The following is a 17,357-nucleotide window of genomic DNA, read 5'->3' on the forward strand; positions in this document are numbered from 1 at the left end:
TTCTTTTCAAATTTGTTTTTATTTGCCTGTAAATTACAGCTCATCTGTCTTTTGTGGAAAGCAGACAGTTTGTAAAGCTGGTTAAAAAAAGATCAGAGCTGCTGGATGACAGATCTGATATTAATTTGACACGATCTAAGCCAAAGGTGTTAAACTTAAGGCCCCAGGGGGCAGATCCCGCCCGCCACTTGATTTTTTTGCAGCCCGCAAAGACAAATCATATGTTAACTTCCATGACTGTTGTTCAAATCAGTACCAAATTTTCAAATTGTCATATTATATATATGTTGAGCTATTGCAATAATTTGTGTGACCAAACACGAACAATATTTGAAAACTCAATTACCCTTGATTTATGACCCCAAAACTAGTTTGTAAATGTCATGTGTAAATATGATGGTGATTAAATATTTTTATGGTTTCATAGTCATAACGACCCTCTGAGGGAAACCGTATCTACAATGTGGCCCACGGCAAAAATGACTTTGACACCCCTGATCTACGCCAGGTATGGCAGCTTTTTCATTCCGACTTCCCCACTGAAAAAAAGCCAGTTTCATTGCCTTCATCTCCTTGATGCCCCCTCCTAGTCTCCTTGACAGTCTTCTCCAAAGAGATTCTTTTATAGGCCCTTACTCACCGGCCATGGGTTGTTTTAAATATTCAGCTCACCATGCGAGCTCCTAGTCACTTGGTGTCGGTTTTATCGAGCCAAAAAGCGCTGAAGTATGTCTGAGTCAGGACAGGACTTGTCTTTTGTGTTTGTAAAGTGGCACCAAGCAGATATCTGTTTTGTTTCTACATTCATGAAATGTTTGAAGTGCTGAAAATTTATAATAACCTATTGCTGAAGTTTTTTAGCTGTAGTTTAAGCATCTTTTTCACCATTCAAATGTTCCTTAATTTGTGGGCAGGGCTAAAACTTAGCATTCTTGACTTGACCTCACATGGCTGTGGCGTATTCTTTCTAGTGAGAGTTCCCTCACCCACTAGATAAGGAAAAAGTGGCTTTGTTTCATTTACTTTTTGCTCTGTTTTTTTTTTTTAAAGAGAGATTTTATCTCTCGCTGTGCTATTACCTGGTTAAATAAAGGAGGAAAATAAGGTCTGCCCTCGAGCTGCTAGACCATGATATCAGCCTTTTACTGTACCTTCCAATCCAAAGATTGTTTGCTAAATTCAACTAGTGCCTGAATGTGACTGATAATGTGCTGCTGTGGTTAGGGTTTATAAGCAGTTATGTGGGCTAGCAAGTGTAATATACAGTTAAGTGTCCCTATTGTGGTTGTGTTGAAAACGCCATTCTGCCAGCGGCTTGCTGCGTCGTGAGCGGCACGGCGGGAGTTACTACAATGAAAATTTATTGAGTCCAGAAAAAAAACAGCCGTGTCCATTGCATAGAATGACAACCTGCCCCGATCTAACTGATTGGCTTGCACCGAGGACTCATACTCTTGATCCATCGTGTGTGTAGAAGGTCTTCACCAACACACACGCACACACATAATGAATATGCTTCAAGCCTCCCAGTTCCTTTTCATATCGTGTATCATACTTTGCATTAAGTGATTTTATGTGCAAATAGGCAGTTAAAAAAAAAAAAAATAAAATTAAAAAAAAAAAGAGGTTGGCAGGTTCATTGGGAAATGCATGGTGGCCTGGAAGTGCAAAACAATGTAATATAAATTCTTCTAATTGTTGTTGACATTTCAGATTGCTCATTTGATTTGAAACATGTTTTGCGAATCAATAAATGTGAACGTTTTCATAAATGTAGCTGTAATGATGAGCATCAAAATACGGGGAGTCCTCAGTCAATGACTGAGATCCGTTCATATGTAGCGACTTAACTCAAATTTCGACTTAAGTCGAATTCCACCATTAAAATCTGAATTTATATCAAAATACTTTGTATAAAAAACAAATACATTAAAATAAACGAGATTAGGTACTTAGCATTACTGCTGAGAGGTGGATGGAGAAAAAGAAGGGCAGGCTGTGCTTAGCTATTGCGAAGGAACCTGGTCCTGCATCCCCTCCTTCTCGACAAGTATCAAAGAACCTTGTTTTGTGATCATTGTATCAGACATAGGAATGGAACCCTTCACATGCGCTATAATAGGGGTTTGTTTTTAATAATTGTCACCACGGTCGACCGACTGAAGCCTTAGTGGTGTTAGTGTCTCTCCTTTCTCCAATGTTTTTATGATGTTGATCTTTGTCTCCATGGTAATGGATTTTCTTTTGGCATTGCTGAAAGACAGCTTTCTTCTTTGGGCCAATAATATCTAAAAAGGAGGGCGAAAAATGCAAAGATTTTCCCAGCGCACAAACATGGACAAGCATTGGCCAGACAAAATGGTGTACGGGCGTTGTAAAGTCGAAACGTCTTAGGTCGAGACAGTCTTAACCCCCGGACTTCCTGTAGTGTGCAAAAAAAAGTTTTAAAATGGAACTGTTTACTAATAGCGTATAAGTCCATGGCTACACTTCCAATCAAATTGGGGTCACTGTGGCATGGGAACTAAAATGATTGACACCCCTGCATAGCACAATCTGGGAAGTAAGAAAAAAAAAAATTAAGATAGACTCACCGCTTAACAGAAAACGATCCAGTCAGTACATGATCGATGCATATACATACCCAACAGATGAGCAACACGGATTTGCTAAAAATATATGAGTTTTCATCATAGTGTGTCAACACAGCACAGCTGGCAATTATGGAAGCTCAACAAAAACATGAAACAAATTTTACTCCGCCAGAGCGTGACCAAATATCCTGTGTTCAATTAAGCTCCTGCCCTAAAGACATTTATATGCCGAGTTCCTTCATTGATCACAGTGCTAACTAGTTCAGAAAGGAAATGTATCACATGTGCATCTATTATGCAATACAATAATTTACAAGGTGTCCTTAGTTTACAACAGCGTTCTATTCCTAAGGCGGCAACTTAACCTGAATTTCTGAATGATAAAACACAGCAATGGGAAATTCATAATTACAGCAAATATTTGGGTGAAAAACACTTCTAAGCCCTAAAATATTAAACAATCACATCAAAACAGCAATTATGACAGCAAGGGATTTTGGGTTCTTGTAGGGGTACACACTGTTTTTCCTCATCTTTACTGATTTTTTTTTTTTTTTTAAGATGTAAGAGGCCCCACAAATGTGGAGAAACTGGTTGCATATTGTGGGGTGTACTACCGATGACCGACCCAAGCACACCACGCACACTGATATCGTCGCCAACAATCACGAGTCTCCTCCCCCAACCCAAATATCTTTTGCGGCACCAAGACTGTGAGATGCTGTATAAAGTAGTGCCACAGGTCAACCGGATAAGTTGAAAATACTTACTATTAACATGCAAACTTAAAGTAGGCCCAAATTTGGCTTTTCAAATCATTCTGCCACCGAACCTATCGCCGACAGGGAGTATGGGAGGGCTGGAAGGGAACTTTTCTCCCATTTAACATAAGTGACAGTAGGATCCATACACTGATCTTAAAAAAAAAAAAAAAGAAAAGAAAAAGACTGGATAGCTCATTGGCCACCAAAGCTGAAGTCACTGAAAGCAGAAATATATCCGCCATCTTGATACTCCCAAAACGACCATGTTGACCTGTGCGTTAATCGGCAGTTTCATGGGTGTGAGAAAACATTCCACAGGTAAGTTAGAAAGATTTACTTTGACACTGATAAGGTTTGTCTGTAAAGGCTTTTTTAATTTTCTGATGAGGTGAATTCACTTGAACAAAGTTTTGTTTACGGTTGTTGTTCACTGTGCTTACCCTTTATAGGCCGATGCTTTTTCGCGAAAAAGCAATGTAAATATTTTCCCAAATTTCATCAGTGGATAAGCAAGAAAACACATTTGTGAACTTTTTGATGAATTTCCTAATACAGAACTCTGAAAATTGAATTTGATTTTCAAATGCGAGGAAACAAGTTTAAATTTTCTGTCTGAAATAGGATGTCGCAGAGACAACAAATGAACAATGTGTTTAGCATGTATTTTCCCATCGCAAGTCCTTATTTCCAAAACATATCTAACTGACTTAAAATTGATGAATTTTTTTATGACAAAAAAAATTCTTAGTTTTTTTGCTATGTTATGATGATAGTGCTTCACAGCTTATTTTGGGAAAAGTTAACGTCATGGAAATCGGGCCCGAGGTAATACAAGGTTTCTTGGTAGTCACGGTGTTATATATCTTTCCTCTGCAGTTAGCCTTTTTTTGGCTTACCAAGTCAAATTAAAAATCCGTCATGTTACCAGAACTGAAAACATGTCAAGCTCACACGACCAGTTTTACAGTAATTCTACATGCCAAACTTTGAGGAAAAACACTGCCATAATCCAACCTGTAAACCATGTCCTCCATGGGTTTTGGGACGACCAAGATGGCGGCCAACTGGCTTCAACCAATCAACACAGCGCTAGAAATGTATGCGCTATCCAGTCTTTTTTTTTTTGTTGTTTTTAAAGATCAGTGGATCCTTATGTCTGACTGGTAAGTGGGGTGACTTTATGTACAGAATTGCTCACTGGTGCCCCTTCCTGACAGGAAAGAACTGTCCAAATCCCTCATCAGGCACTCCAAATTCCTTCGATATCCATTTAAAAGTCCTCCTCCACCCGCCGCACTGTTCAAATTTCACAAGCAGCGACAAACGTGGACGTGCCCATTCAGTGAAGAGTGATTTAAAGTTAATTCACCGTCTGACGTGTTGAAATCTCAGCAATGTGTTGTAGAATAAATACATGTCAACTTTGAGAAACTACTCACCGGTTTAATATTGTAAGCCAGGAGTACAAAGCCCCTGTCTGCAGAAACTTGGAATCGTCTGGTGGTCAGATCCTGAAAAACAAACAAAACACACACACACACACAAAGTGGTCATAACGCAAATGATTTGTGAAGAAAGAAGCATTCTCTCTTTGCGCTGAATGATTTCCTCCCATCTATGTATTGCACTTGAGAAATGGAATTCTCTTAGTTTTATTGTTTTTTTAGTAGCAGTACAGTATATTGGGGCCATTTACATTAGAAAAGGCTCCAGCACTCCTGCGACCCTTGTGAGGATAAGCGACTCAGAAAATCAATCGATAGTTTGGAAATGAACGGCGACTTCTAAGGTTTCACCCTTCTTTTTTGCCATTGCAAAATAGTGTATTTTTTTTCACGATGATTCAGATTTATTACATATTTTTCCCTCCTACACATGAGAAAACTTTATGGTAACCCAAATGCATTCATAATTAACAAACGTCGACATTATTTGTATTATTTTACCTAAAAAATAATAAAGATTTTCTTCACATAAATCAATATTTGTTGTCTTAATTTTTTTTTTCAGTATTTGCAATTTTTACATAACAGTAAATGGTACTCTCAAACTTTGATTTCATTTAGTTTCTCATGTACTGTAGTATTGTGTTAAAATCCTTTGCATGACATTTTTTCCACAGGAGTCATTTTTACACCAACAGATGTGATTATTAGGACTCCATTCCATGTCACTAATCACCAAGTTATTTTTGAGCGCGCGAGTGTTTTGTAGTTGTATAGCCAAATTTAGAGCTTTGTCTACAATGTCATTTATCATTAGCAAAAACTACACATCTAAAGGTTGCCCTTGTGCTCAATACATTGTTTTATTTATTTGGGGGAGATCCAATTACAGTTTGTGGTGCGGACCATATCCCACCACACTCCATCTTGAGCCTGACAGCTGCAGCCTGCAGTGACCCACATACAGCGAGAACGCCTGTGTCACACGCAGACGGTTTTAGGAGCGACTATGCCCTTGCTAAGCGAAAGAACATTCCGAGTAGAAAAAGGAGAGATTTTCATCACACTGCCAAAGTGTATTATGACGGGGTATAATTATTCCATTTGTCCGACACAAATGGAGCTTTCAACAGTACGCGTAAAGACTTAAGACAACTATATTCATACAGCACATTTAGGAAAAAAAAACTGGAAGTAAATATGTGCCACCAGGATTTGAATTTGACATGCAACAGCAAACGGTGTTTGAATTTTAAATGTAAAGTGATCACATTTTCAATAGTTGTATTTTAGTGCAACTGTTAATTCAACTGGCTACAATTCGCTGTCTGAAATTCACCGCCTGTGCCACCAGGCAGGGTTACTTCAGCCAGCAAATCCAGTTACGCTTTCTTTGTATGTGACGTCACGTGATTAAGAAAGCGTAACTGCGATTGGCTGGGCGTTCGCTTCTGACCTGAAGTCAACCTGCCTGGTGGCATAGATGGTGAATTTTAGACAGCGACTTGTAGCCACTTGAATTGTTAACATTGAAAAAATACATTGAAATACAACTATTGGAAAGGTGATCACTTTACATTTCAAATTCAAATCCTGATGGCAGATATTTACGTCCATTAAAAACGTACATCATTTTTGTTACAGTTGAGTGTATAGAACTGAGCAAAGTGCAGTATTGTGACACTGACCAAACTACAGTTCACCATGCTAGCAATTGGCCACTTTTAGCATGTTATATCTTTGCATCACTCACTAGTGAGACGTTGTCCAGCAGGGTGGTGGTCAGGTTGTTGTTGAAGCTGAACGACAGGACGTGACCCTCTCTGGTGCGCAGAACCACTTCGTTTTCTGCCGTTGTTAAAGTGGACACATGTATTATGCTAAATTGAAACGAGTATCTGGAGTGCCCAGCATCACGCATGAAATCTCATCCATTTCTGAAAATGTGTCTTCAGCACCTCCGGTCCAGTGTAATGCAACACTGGGGCTAATTTACATAATAACCACTCTCGACCCAGTCACCAAGGCTGGGGTAAAGATCCAGGGCCACTTTCAAGTGACTACTGGAATCCAGCTGTGGGACTACACTGTGTGAACTGCTATCATAAAGCTGTCACGTACAAACATTCACATGTCCCGCAGGTGCGCTCATGCTGTCGTGTCAAAGTCAAAAGGTAAGCCGAGCTGCAGTTTCATTCATTGCCCAGATGAGCCTTACCGAACCGGCACACAGCTGATTATTTGGAAAAATATAAACACCATTATATTATATGTTTGGTCACACACACACACACACACACACACACACACACACACACACACACCACACACACACACACACACACACACTGGATTCTACGAACTTCTGTTTCTAAAAAATTTTTTTTTCTCTCACACACGAAGGACTCTGCTCACGCAAGCTGATGAGTCCATTATTCAGGCTGAAACCAAATAAAGAACGACCCTTACCGTTCAGCCAGGTCACACAGGGGTCGTGAACTTTGAACACTTCGTTCTCCAGGTCCTCCAAGGTGAAAAGGGAGCGGCGTAATAAGTGGGATTCATCTAAAAATGAAGCCAATAAGCAGAATAAGACTACTCAAGTGTTTTATCGTTTACTTTATAGTTAACGATTAATTTCTTTTCATACCAATGTGACAATTTAAATGTTAGAAAATTGGATATGTGAGGCAGAGCCCCAAGACTTTTATAGGGTTTCCATTTTTAAATCATTGTTATTATCGGCAGTTATTTGTACCAGCTTTAAAACAATTAAAAAAAAAAAAAAAAAAACAACAACTGCATTTTTAGGATAGTGACAGTTTCCCTCTGGAAAAAGATATCACTACTGTATCTCCATTTCCACGACTTCCTTTTCACCTTGCTTACCGGGAGTGAGGAGGATGACGGAGAGAATGACCAAAGACATGACCGCCACGATCACAATCATAGCAATCCCGATGCCCTTCCAATTCCGGGGAGGCCCATCTGAACTCCCCAGCTCCTGTCAAAAAACAAAAACAAACAAAAACAGATGTTGGGGAAAGCGGTGCCGCTTAAGCTCACTGTGATACGTGTGTGTGGCGTTAGCAATTTTGATGAAGCTTCAGCCTCCTGTTACCTAGCTGATGGCTAGTGGGCGGGGCCTCCTGTTGCACACCGGATGGCAATGATGGTCATTAGATAATTTTTAAATGCAACAGAATCAGAATGAGGCCAACCAATTATTGGATTGCATCGCTCTCTTCCATTGTTCCAAATATGTGTGCATTTTACCTTTGGCTGCAGTACTTGTTGTATTAACTTTTGTGTCTGACCTTAGACCTGAGTCACTCCTAATTTGTTGCATCTTAAAATCCCTTTTGTTTTAATCTTTCCCTGTGCATCATCTTTTTGCTGTGGCTCCGTCCACCTATTTGATTTAGTAGAGGATTATTGGCGTTTGTTTCATGCTGATCTTTTTATCGGCTTTTCCTGCGGGTTGTCCTTTTACTGTTTCTGCTTTCATGTTACGTGCACTTTTAGTTCCTCTTTCTCCTTGTATGTTATATTCTACTTTTGATTTTAAATCGAGTCCCAATGACCTCTGCATAATAATTTTGGGGAAAATACTAACTTTCCATCTTTGTACTCAATATGATGCAAAATCTTTATGCTCATTTTTAATCCAAGACTTAGTCCTCCCATCCCTTTTTGATTGTTATTTTCTTTCTGCGATTAGACCCCTCTGTATGTTTCCCTATAGATCCCTCATAGATCTCATTAGTTAGTCTATGAAATTCCACTCTTTTGTGTTTTGGAATGTAACAATTAGACCTCTAATGTAGAACGCTCATTTCCTCAGCAAGACAACTTTTAGTTATGAGATTGGTAAGGTTTCTCATTGCTTTTCCTACATTGTACACTCAAAATAAGACAAAATCGCATGATTATACTGTTACAGATCAAATCCCGCTGAACCGGAAGCAATGCCGGTGTCGCTGCTTTCATGAATTCATTTATTAAATGATTTATGTTTTAACGGCACGATGGATCAGCTGGTAAAGTGTTGGCCTCACACTTCTAAGGTGTCGGGTTCAATCCCGGACCCGCCTGTGTGGAGTTTGCACGTTCTCCCAGTTTCCTCCGGGCACTCCTGTTTCCTCCCGCATTCCAAAAACATGCAACATTAATTGGACACTCTAAATTGCCCCAAGGTGTGATTGTGAGTGCGGCTGTTTGTCTCTGTGTGCCCTGTGATTGGCTGGCAACCAGTTCAGGGTGTATCCCGCCTCCTGCCCGTTGACAGCTGGGTTAGACTCCAGCACTCCCTGTGACCCTCGTGAGGATAAGCAGTGAAGAAAATGGATGGATGGATGATTTATGTTTTATTCAAACAATAAACTGTATGCTACAATAATAATAATAATTTAATAATCCATCTTCTGAGTCGCTTATCCTCACAAGTGTCATGGGAGTGCTTGGAGCCTATCTCAGCTATCTTTGGGAAGTTGGCAGCATACACCCTGAACCGGTTGCCAACCAATCGCAGGGCACAAAGAAACAAACAACCGTTTGAACTCACAATCACACCAAAGGGTAATTTAGATTGTCTAAGTAATGGATGTTTCGGGGATGTGGGAAGACACCGGATTCCCCCAGAGAAAACCCACAGAACATGAACAGAATATGAAAACCCCACGCAACAAGAGTTCATCCTACTCCCAAACCGTGTCTTAAATGGCTACGTGAGACGCCTCGTATCTCAGCAAAACCCCGTGAAGCTAAAACAAGAGTGCATATCTCTACATGGTTGGCAGGCATCACATTTAAGCTCCTCGCGAGTGATCATCAGTCACAATTAACCAATGGTATGCCTGAGGCAAGCACTGTTGCATTTTATCACAATAAGTGCCCGACACCGCCGACTGAACCACGAGGAAATCAATCAGTAAACTTAGCATTCATTAAACCTCGCCCTCCCTCACCGTTCAGCGCCAGGAACGCGGGCAGGCAGGCCGGAAGCAAAAAGGCGAAACATATTGCAGCCCCTCCTTGCTCTGTGGGCGTCCCAACTCTTCGGAATCGTTAAGAATGCCCACATAAGCATAAATTGTGCCAACTAATGCACCCACAGAAATATAACAGTTCACAAATATACAGTACAAATATATCAAGAAAAGCACTGCCGTCTGGTGATAGTCATAATGCTTATTCAGCACCATGCGTATGGCCTGCCACTTGCACTAAAATGAATCCATTTGTCATGTGCGGTTCTGGTTATTGAAAAACTGCTTGACTACTGACAGTCAAGTGCAAAGGTCTTAGGTCTTTAGCTAAAGAAAGATATGCAGTATACTTTTGTTTGCTTATACTAACATTGTTGTAACGAGCCCAGAAAACAACCACAATCAAATCTGAAAAACAGCTACCCAAAGATGAGATGTTTTCTCAAAGCACAAGGTCTATCGCCATTTTGAAAGCCGTTTGTTGTGTCTGTCAATATAAATGAAGAGCGCTACTGACTGGCTTCAAACAAAAGAAGCGGGTTAGCACATCTGCCACACAGTTCTGAGGACCTGGGTTTAAATCCAGCCTCCCCTGTGTGGAGTTTACAAAAGAGCAAATTTGTCTTGTAGTCTGATCCACGCGTTACGTGTTGTCTCTCTGCCAACTATTGTTTTTTTAAATATAACTTTATTGGCGGTCAGATAATTGCAGTTCTATATAAAAAAGACACACAAAAAATATATACATAATACTATATAAAAGGCTCAACTGGAAAGTGTTGGCCTCACAGTTCTGACGTCCCAGGTTCTATCCTGGACCCGCCTGTGTGGAATTTGCATGTTCTCCCGGTGCCTACGTGCGTTTTCCTCAGACACTCCAGTTATCTCCCACATCCCAAAAATATGCAACATTAATTACCCCTAGGTGTGATTGTGAGTGTGGCTGTTTGTCTCGATGTGCCCTGCGATTGGCTGGCAACCAGTTCAGGGTGTACTCACCTCCTGGCCGTTGATCCCTGGGAAAAGCTCCAGAACTCCCGCGACCCTTGTGAGGATAAGCGGCTAATGGATGGATACTAAATAAAAATAAACTAGTTTTTGGATTCAAATTCACTGTGCATGATAGCAACGTGGAGTAAATCTCTTTCTAGGAGCCGATCAATGACGTCACTGATCGGTTTGGCGAATTATGACATCAAAACGGATTAGCAAATGCCAATTATCGCCCAATCTGATCAGGCTGATAAAATCGGTGTAAAGTTTAAGAGTAAATGGAGAGGTTAGTGAGTCAAAAACAGTATCTTCTGAATGTTCTTGCTCAGCACAATTGGCAAGGCACAATGATTTTTGCCTCCAAAATTCTCTCTCCCACTCGCGACTATCACATTCCACAATTATGGCTGTATTCAATGTGCTGGAACGCTCTTTCACACTTAAGCAATCCAAACCAAACCATGCATGACTCAGGCACTGTGAAGAATTCACAAATTAGACACAGGAGACTTCTTTAACTCCATCTTCTCTGTCTTTGGGGCCATCCTGATTCTTCCGATAATTCAGAGAGACTGGTTTTGGATTTGCATCTGCACCAAAGAAAAAAAAAAATTCTCCACATCAGCCAAAGATGTTATAGTGAGTACATTATTTAAGAAGAAACCTTTACAAGAGACTTTCAATGGCAGATCTGCAGGCCTCCTATTTGCTACGCAGCACTGAGTTTAACGATTCAGTGTAATTGCACACAAGGGAAAGTTGTAAATTAGCAAGTAGGGCACGTATGTACCACCTTGTCAATATTTGAGTGGGCTGTAACTTTGTGCTGTTTGGAGGAACCGCTAACCAAGCCGCTTCCTTAATGAGATACGGCAGCGGCGTGATCTCGAGTCGCATCTCAGCAATTCTTTATTACATCAAGAAGAAGAGCTGAGTGTTGTCTTGCCATCACTCTCAGTCATGTCTCAGTAGTATTCGCTGTGTAGTGGAACAGCGTGCAGCTTACTGGTCTGATTTGATTTTCTTGACATACACGTTAGGTTTTTTTCCCCTTAGCAGTATGACACGCAACCTATTGCTGTTTTGCTGTACACTTATGCATATTATTGGGGGAAAACTGCAAAAAAAAATGTCAATCAGAGAAAAAAGAAGGTTTGCCAACCACATCAGTGGGAACAAAGAAAATGAAAGAACCAAGAAGTCGAAAACAGTTCTCTGCCTAGGCCAAACAATTAAAAGCCGTTCTTTTTCAGTCTGGAACGTAAACAGTCTGGCTCGATTTTTTTTCTTCTCCAAAATTAGTCTCTTTGATTGGTTTGCGAAGCCTACGTGCGCAGACATGTGACTATCTTGTGTCGTCTGATTGGTGCAACGGGCACTCAATCTGAAGTCAAAGATGGAATGGAAATAAAAAGACGCACATGCACAGGAATCCGTCCATCCATTTTCTTGGCCACTTATCCTCACAAAGGTCGCGACAGTGCTGGAGTCTATCACAACTGTCATCGGGCAGGAGGCGGGGTACACCCTGAAGTGGTTGGCAGCCAATTGCAGGGCACATGGAGACAGACAACAGTCGCACTAACAATCACACTTAGGGGCAATTTAGAATGTCCAATTAATGCATGTTCTTGGGATGTGGGAGGAAACCGGAGTGCCCGGAGAAAACCACGCAGGCACGATGAGAACATGCAAACCCCACACAGGGAGGACTGGGATTGATCCCTGGTCCCCAAAACTGTGAGGCCAACGCGTTCCAGCTGCGCCACCGTGCTGCCCACGCATGAATTAAACCCCCCAAAATTTGCAAAGTCAATCATTGTGACAGATTAAATGGTAATAGGGCAGGAAAACCAGGAAATTGGCTGAATGGGGCTTCAAGAGGTGGCTGGCATTGGTCTACATCACTGACAAAGTATTGCTTCAGCACTGCAACAACGAGTCACTCTCAGTAATCCCTGTAGGGCGAGAGGGCCCCTTACTCGATATTGTTGGAGGGCGGCTACCAGCTAGTAGGCGGCCACAAGAGATGGCTGACATTGCTCTTGTAACAGTGACACAATTCTAAAAACCCCAGACACCACAATGACATCGAAATTTGGAAATCTCCCAAGCAGGCTCATTGGAATTCACCAAGGGTACAACAAAATGAACCAAAATGAACCCTATTAAAAAAAAAGAAGAGGATAAAAGGAAAAACATCATCGTGGGTAGTGAGAAAGTGTCTCTCTTACACAAGAAAAGAAGTGATTCCAGTTTGTCCCACTTCCATCATGCATCACAATATATACCCGCACACTAAATTGGGCTACAAAAAAAAAACGTTTTTTTTTTTCAAATGACTTGGGACAATTTTGCATTGCTGCATCCAAAAATCATTTCTCTCTTTCAGGTCAGGCTTTAAAATTTTATCATAGATGTTGAAAAAAAATACCTGTAAATTTAATGTTATGTCATCATCATTTAAAATTCAGGCATGATTCTCCGTTCATCTGAACCCCTAGAGCGAAAATACTCCTCCACACAGATCTTCTCTAGATCAGACAGGTTTCTGGGCTGTCGCTGAGAAACACAAAGTTTCAGCTACCTCCAAAGATTTTATATTTTGTTTAGGTCTGGCTAGGCCACACCAGAACCTTGATGTGCTTTTCATGGAGCCACTCCTTGGTTTTCTTGGCTGTGTGCTTCGGGTCATTGTCATGTTGAAAGACCCAGCCACGACCCATCTTCAATGCTCTGACTGAGGGAAAGAGGTTGTTCCCCAAAATCTCACAATACATGGCTGCGGTCATCCTCTCGTTAATACAGTGCAGTCGTCCGGTTCCAATGTGCAGAAAACCCCCCCAAAGCATGATGTTACCACTCCCATGCTTCAAAGTAGGGATGGTGTTCTTGGGATGGAACTCATCATTCGTCTTCCTCCAAACACGGTTTGTGGAATTATGACCAAAAAGTTCCATTTTGGTCTTATCTGACCCCAAAACTTTCTCCCATGATTCCTCTGTATCATCCAACTGGTCATTGGCAAACTTAAGACGGGCCTTGACATGTGCTGGTTTAAGCAGGGGAACCTTCCGTGCCATGCATGATTTCAAACCATGACGTCTTAGTGTCAACAGTCACCTTGGAAACGGTGGTCCCAGCTCTTTTCAGGTCATTGACCAAGTCCTGTCGTGTAGTCCTGGGCTGATTCCTCACCTTTCTAAGGATCATTGAGACCCCACGAGGTGATATTTTGCAAGGGGCTCCACTCAGATTGAGATTGACCGTCATGTTTAGCTTCTTCCATTTTCTAATGATTGCTCCAACAGTGGACCTTTTTTCACCAAGCTGCTTGGCAATTTCTTCGTAGCCCTTTCCAGCCGTGTGGAATCGTACAATTTTGTCTCTGGTGTCTTTGGACAGCTCTTTGGTCTTGGCCATGTTACAAGTTTGAGGCTTAGTGATTGTATGGAGTGGACAGGTGTCTTTATGCAGCTAACAACCTCACACGGGTGCCTCCGATTCAGGAGAATACATGGAGCGGAGGTGGACTTTTAATGGCAGACTAAGAGGTCTTTGAGGGTAGATTGTGGCTGACAGACAAGTGTTCAAATACTTATTTGCAGCTGTATCACACAAATGAATCGTTAAAAAAATCATACATTGTGATTTCTGGATTTTTCTTTTGAGATGATCTCTCTCACAGTGGACATTCACCTACGATGAAAATTTCACATCCCTCCATAATTTCTAAGTGGGAGAACTTGTAATATATCAGGGTTTCAAATGCTGATTTTCTTCACCGTAAATATACAATCCACTCTCACGCATTCCCTAACACCCCCTCATTATTCAATTGAATGGACTACTGACTTTTAACTCGCTACGTCGATAGCTTGCAGGGTCCCACGCTACCTCACGGACATGCTAGTAAACATAATAAACATCTTAAAGGGGAATTCCACTGGTTTGCATTAACAAAGTATCCAATAGGTCATGTAATATGCAGTCTATTTTGACAATGTGATGTTAAATCCTCTCTCATTTAATAGTGTTTTGAGAAGATTTACGAATTTTCAGGGGCGCTGGCATTTTCGCGAGTCACATGACCTACGTGCGCAGATGTGATGTGCTACGTGCCGTAACAAAGGCTCGATTACATGGGACACCATTATGCCCAGTGCTGAGTTCTCGGATTTATCCTCATCTGATGATGATCGGGAAGATGGAGGAATACTTCCCTACACAGCCGTGAGCAGCACAGCTCCGGGGCTCAGGGGAGCCGTGAGTTCGCTCCCCGAGATGTGTGAGCGAATTGCGGGGCTGGGGGCAGCCGTGAGCTCGCTCCCTGAGCCGTGTGAGTGGGCTCCGGGACTCGGGGGGAGCCGTGAGCTTGCCCCCCGGCGAGCGAGCTCCGGGACTCGGGGAGCGAGCTCACGGCTCCGCTGCTCGGTTGATCAGGAAGACGGAGGAAGCCGCTCACAGCTGTGTATGGAAGTATTCCTCCGTCTTCCCGATCAACCGATACTGCTTTTTCTTCATCAGATTCTGCGCACGTAGGTCATGTGACTCGCGAAAATGGCAGTGCCCCTGAAAATTCGTAATTGTCGATAGCATTTTTCTCAAAACACTATTAAATGAGAGAGGGTTTAACATCACATTTTCAAAGTAGAGTACATATTACATGACCTATTTGATACATCGTTAATGCAAACTAGTGGAATTCCCCTTTAAGGCCTCTATAATGACAATGCCCACATTCCCTCATATTACTTGCACATTTCCCTTTTTGACCTCATCTTTAAATTTTTGGGGGTGCAATTTTCAAATTAAAATTTCTTTAAGATTCATGCACAATCCACACTCCTGTTTGACTGCGTTCAAGCATATTCTAATACACAAAAGGCCTTTTCATTAATAGTTAAGTCACTGTCAGAAAAAAAAAGTAAAATAACATTAAACATGAACAAAATACCAATTTTATTAGACACTCATGCCACTAATGCAGTGTTACATTTATATTGTAATATGCGCCCTTTTATCATAGTTACAATATGTGATGTACTTTTTAAAAATTGATCTTTTTTTAAGGGAAATATTATATTACACGCTACGCGCAAATAACTAGGTACTTTCTGCATATGAGTATATCGATATTGCGCGTCGAAATGGAGCTAATATTGACGGTAGGACGAACAAATGAGTTAATGGGGTAGGCGATAAAGACATCGTTCAATGCACCAGCGTAAAGGGAATCAAATGCTCCATATTGAGTTCCTGCGGGTGCACGCAAGCAGAGCGGAGAGGCAGTTATTGACGCCAATAAAGGCGACACGTGGACATATTCTGCACCGCCTGCAGTGTGTGGAAAATGATCATATTATTGTTATGGCAACAAAGTCTGTTTTGACGCCCATCCTGCTGTGGTCATTCACGAGGAATTGTCAAGCGCAAAAAGGTGGGGAGGGTTCGGGGTGGGTGCACAGAGCGCGCGCACCGACAAACAACGACACATACCAGCTCCGTGGTCATGTTTTGTTGAGTTGTAGCAATCATCTTGTCGTCGTAATCCAGCAAACCTCTGCAGCCTCGCGTGTCCCCCAAAGCCTCCGTGCATCTGCACTGTTGTCTGCGCTTCTTTCAAGTTTGTCCCCAGCGGGTTGGCGGTGCCATCTCCTCCCCCTCCTTTCTCTCTCCTCTCTCTCGTGCAGGTTACTCTTCTTCTTTCGTTTCCGACAATCCGTTACAGACTATTGATCGGGGCAAAGATGAATCACGCAGGGGTCTATTGTAGGACTTCGAAACCAAGCCAGACAGTCCAGTATCTGTCCAATAACTAATTATGATGTTATCGATCGTACACCAAGCGGAATATTGATGGAATCATTGCTGGTTTCTACATCTTTCCGCCAGTGTGCATTTTACAACCCAGCTCGGTTCCTACTGCGGTTACCCGAATTTGTAGATGAATCGGAACCCGTCGTTTTCCGTCACCAATCCAAACCAATTGGTATAATCAATATTGGTTGCATGAAATGTTTATATAAAAACACTGAAATGGCAAAAAAAAAAATATGAAAATTAGCGTGTAACTGAGCGCATTCTTGTGCTACGTTTGTGTGTCTTTGAAATGTCATAATTACAGTACATATTTGTGTGAAAAACACTCAGGTTTCACTCAGAGGGCTGATATGACGATCAACTCCTCATATTATTGCATGGACATAACAAATTGAGAGATAACAACTTTTGAAATTAGAAGTCAACGATAATAGTTCAACTGTTGCTTAATTTATCATGGAAAGGCATGGAGTGCAAAAAAATTATATTATATTATATTATATCTCAACTTTATTATTTGTTTCAGAAGGCAATATTTACTGTCATTGGTACAGATTTTAGAAAGAATCGTGGAAGATCACGCACATGATTTGGTTTCGCGGTTCACATAAAAACATGTGGCTGACCAGAGTTGACCCCCCGGGGGCCTCGAGTTTGACGCCTAAATCGAGCATGCTCTAAAACGGTCGTAAAGTCGTGATTACAGTCATCAACCGATTGAACGTTACTTGTAGGTCATAATCATAAATT

General features: G+C 41.5%; 1 protein-coding gene across 1 annotated transcript in view; it reads right to left on the bottom strand.

Moving 5' to 3' along the window:
- The window catches only part of LOC133510926 (inactive dipeptidyl peptidase 10), a 31,242-nt gene extending 24,621 nt beyond the window's left edge, over positions 1-6,621 (bottom strand). The window contains 2 exon segments of the mRNA XM_061839427.1: positions 4,798-4,869; positions 6,557-6,621. The gene's annotated coding sequence lies outside the window, so the exon portion shown is untranslated.
- Between the last annotated feature and the right edge of the window lie 10,736 nt (positions 6,622-17,357).

The sequence above is a fragment of the Syngnathoides biaculeatus genome, chromosome 2 (genome assembly GCF_019802595.1).
Source record: "Syngnathoides biaculeatus isolate LvHL_M chromosome 2, ASM1980259v1, whole genome shotgun sequence".
Classification (NCBI taxonomy): Eukaryota; Metazoa; Chordata; class Actinopteri; order Syngnathiformes; family Syngnathidae; genus Syngnathoides; species Syngnathoides biaculeatus.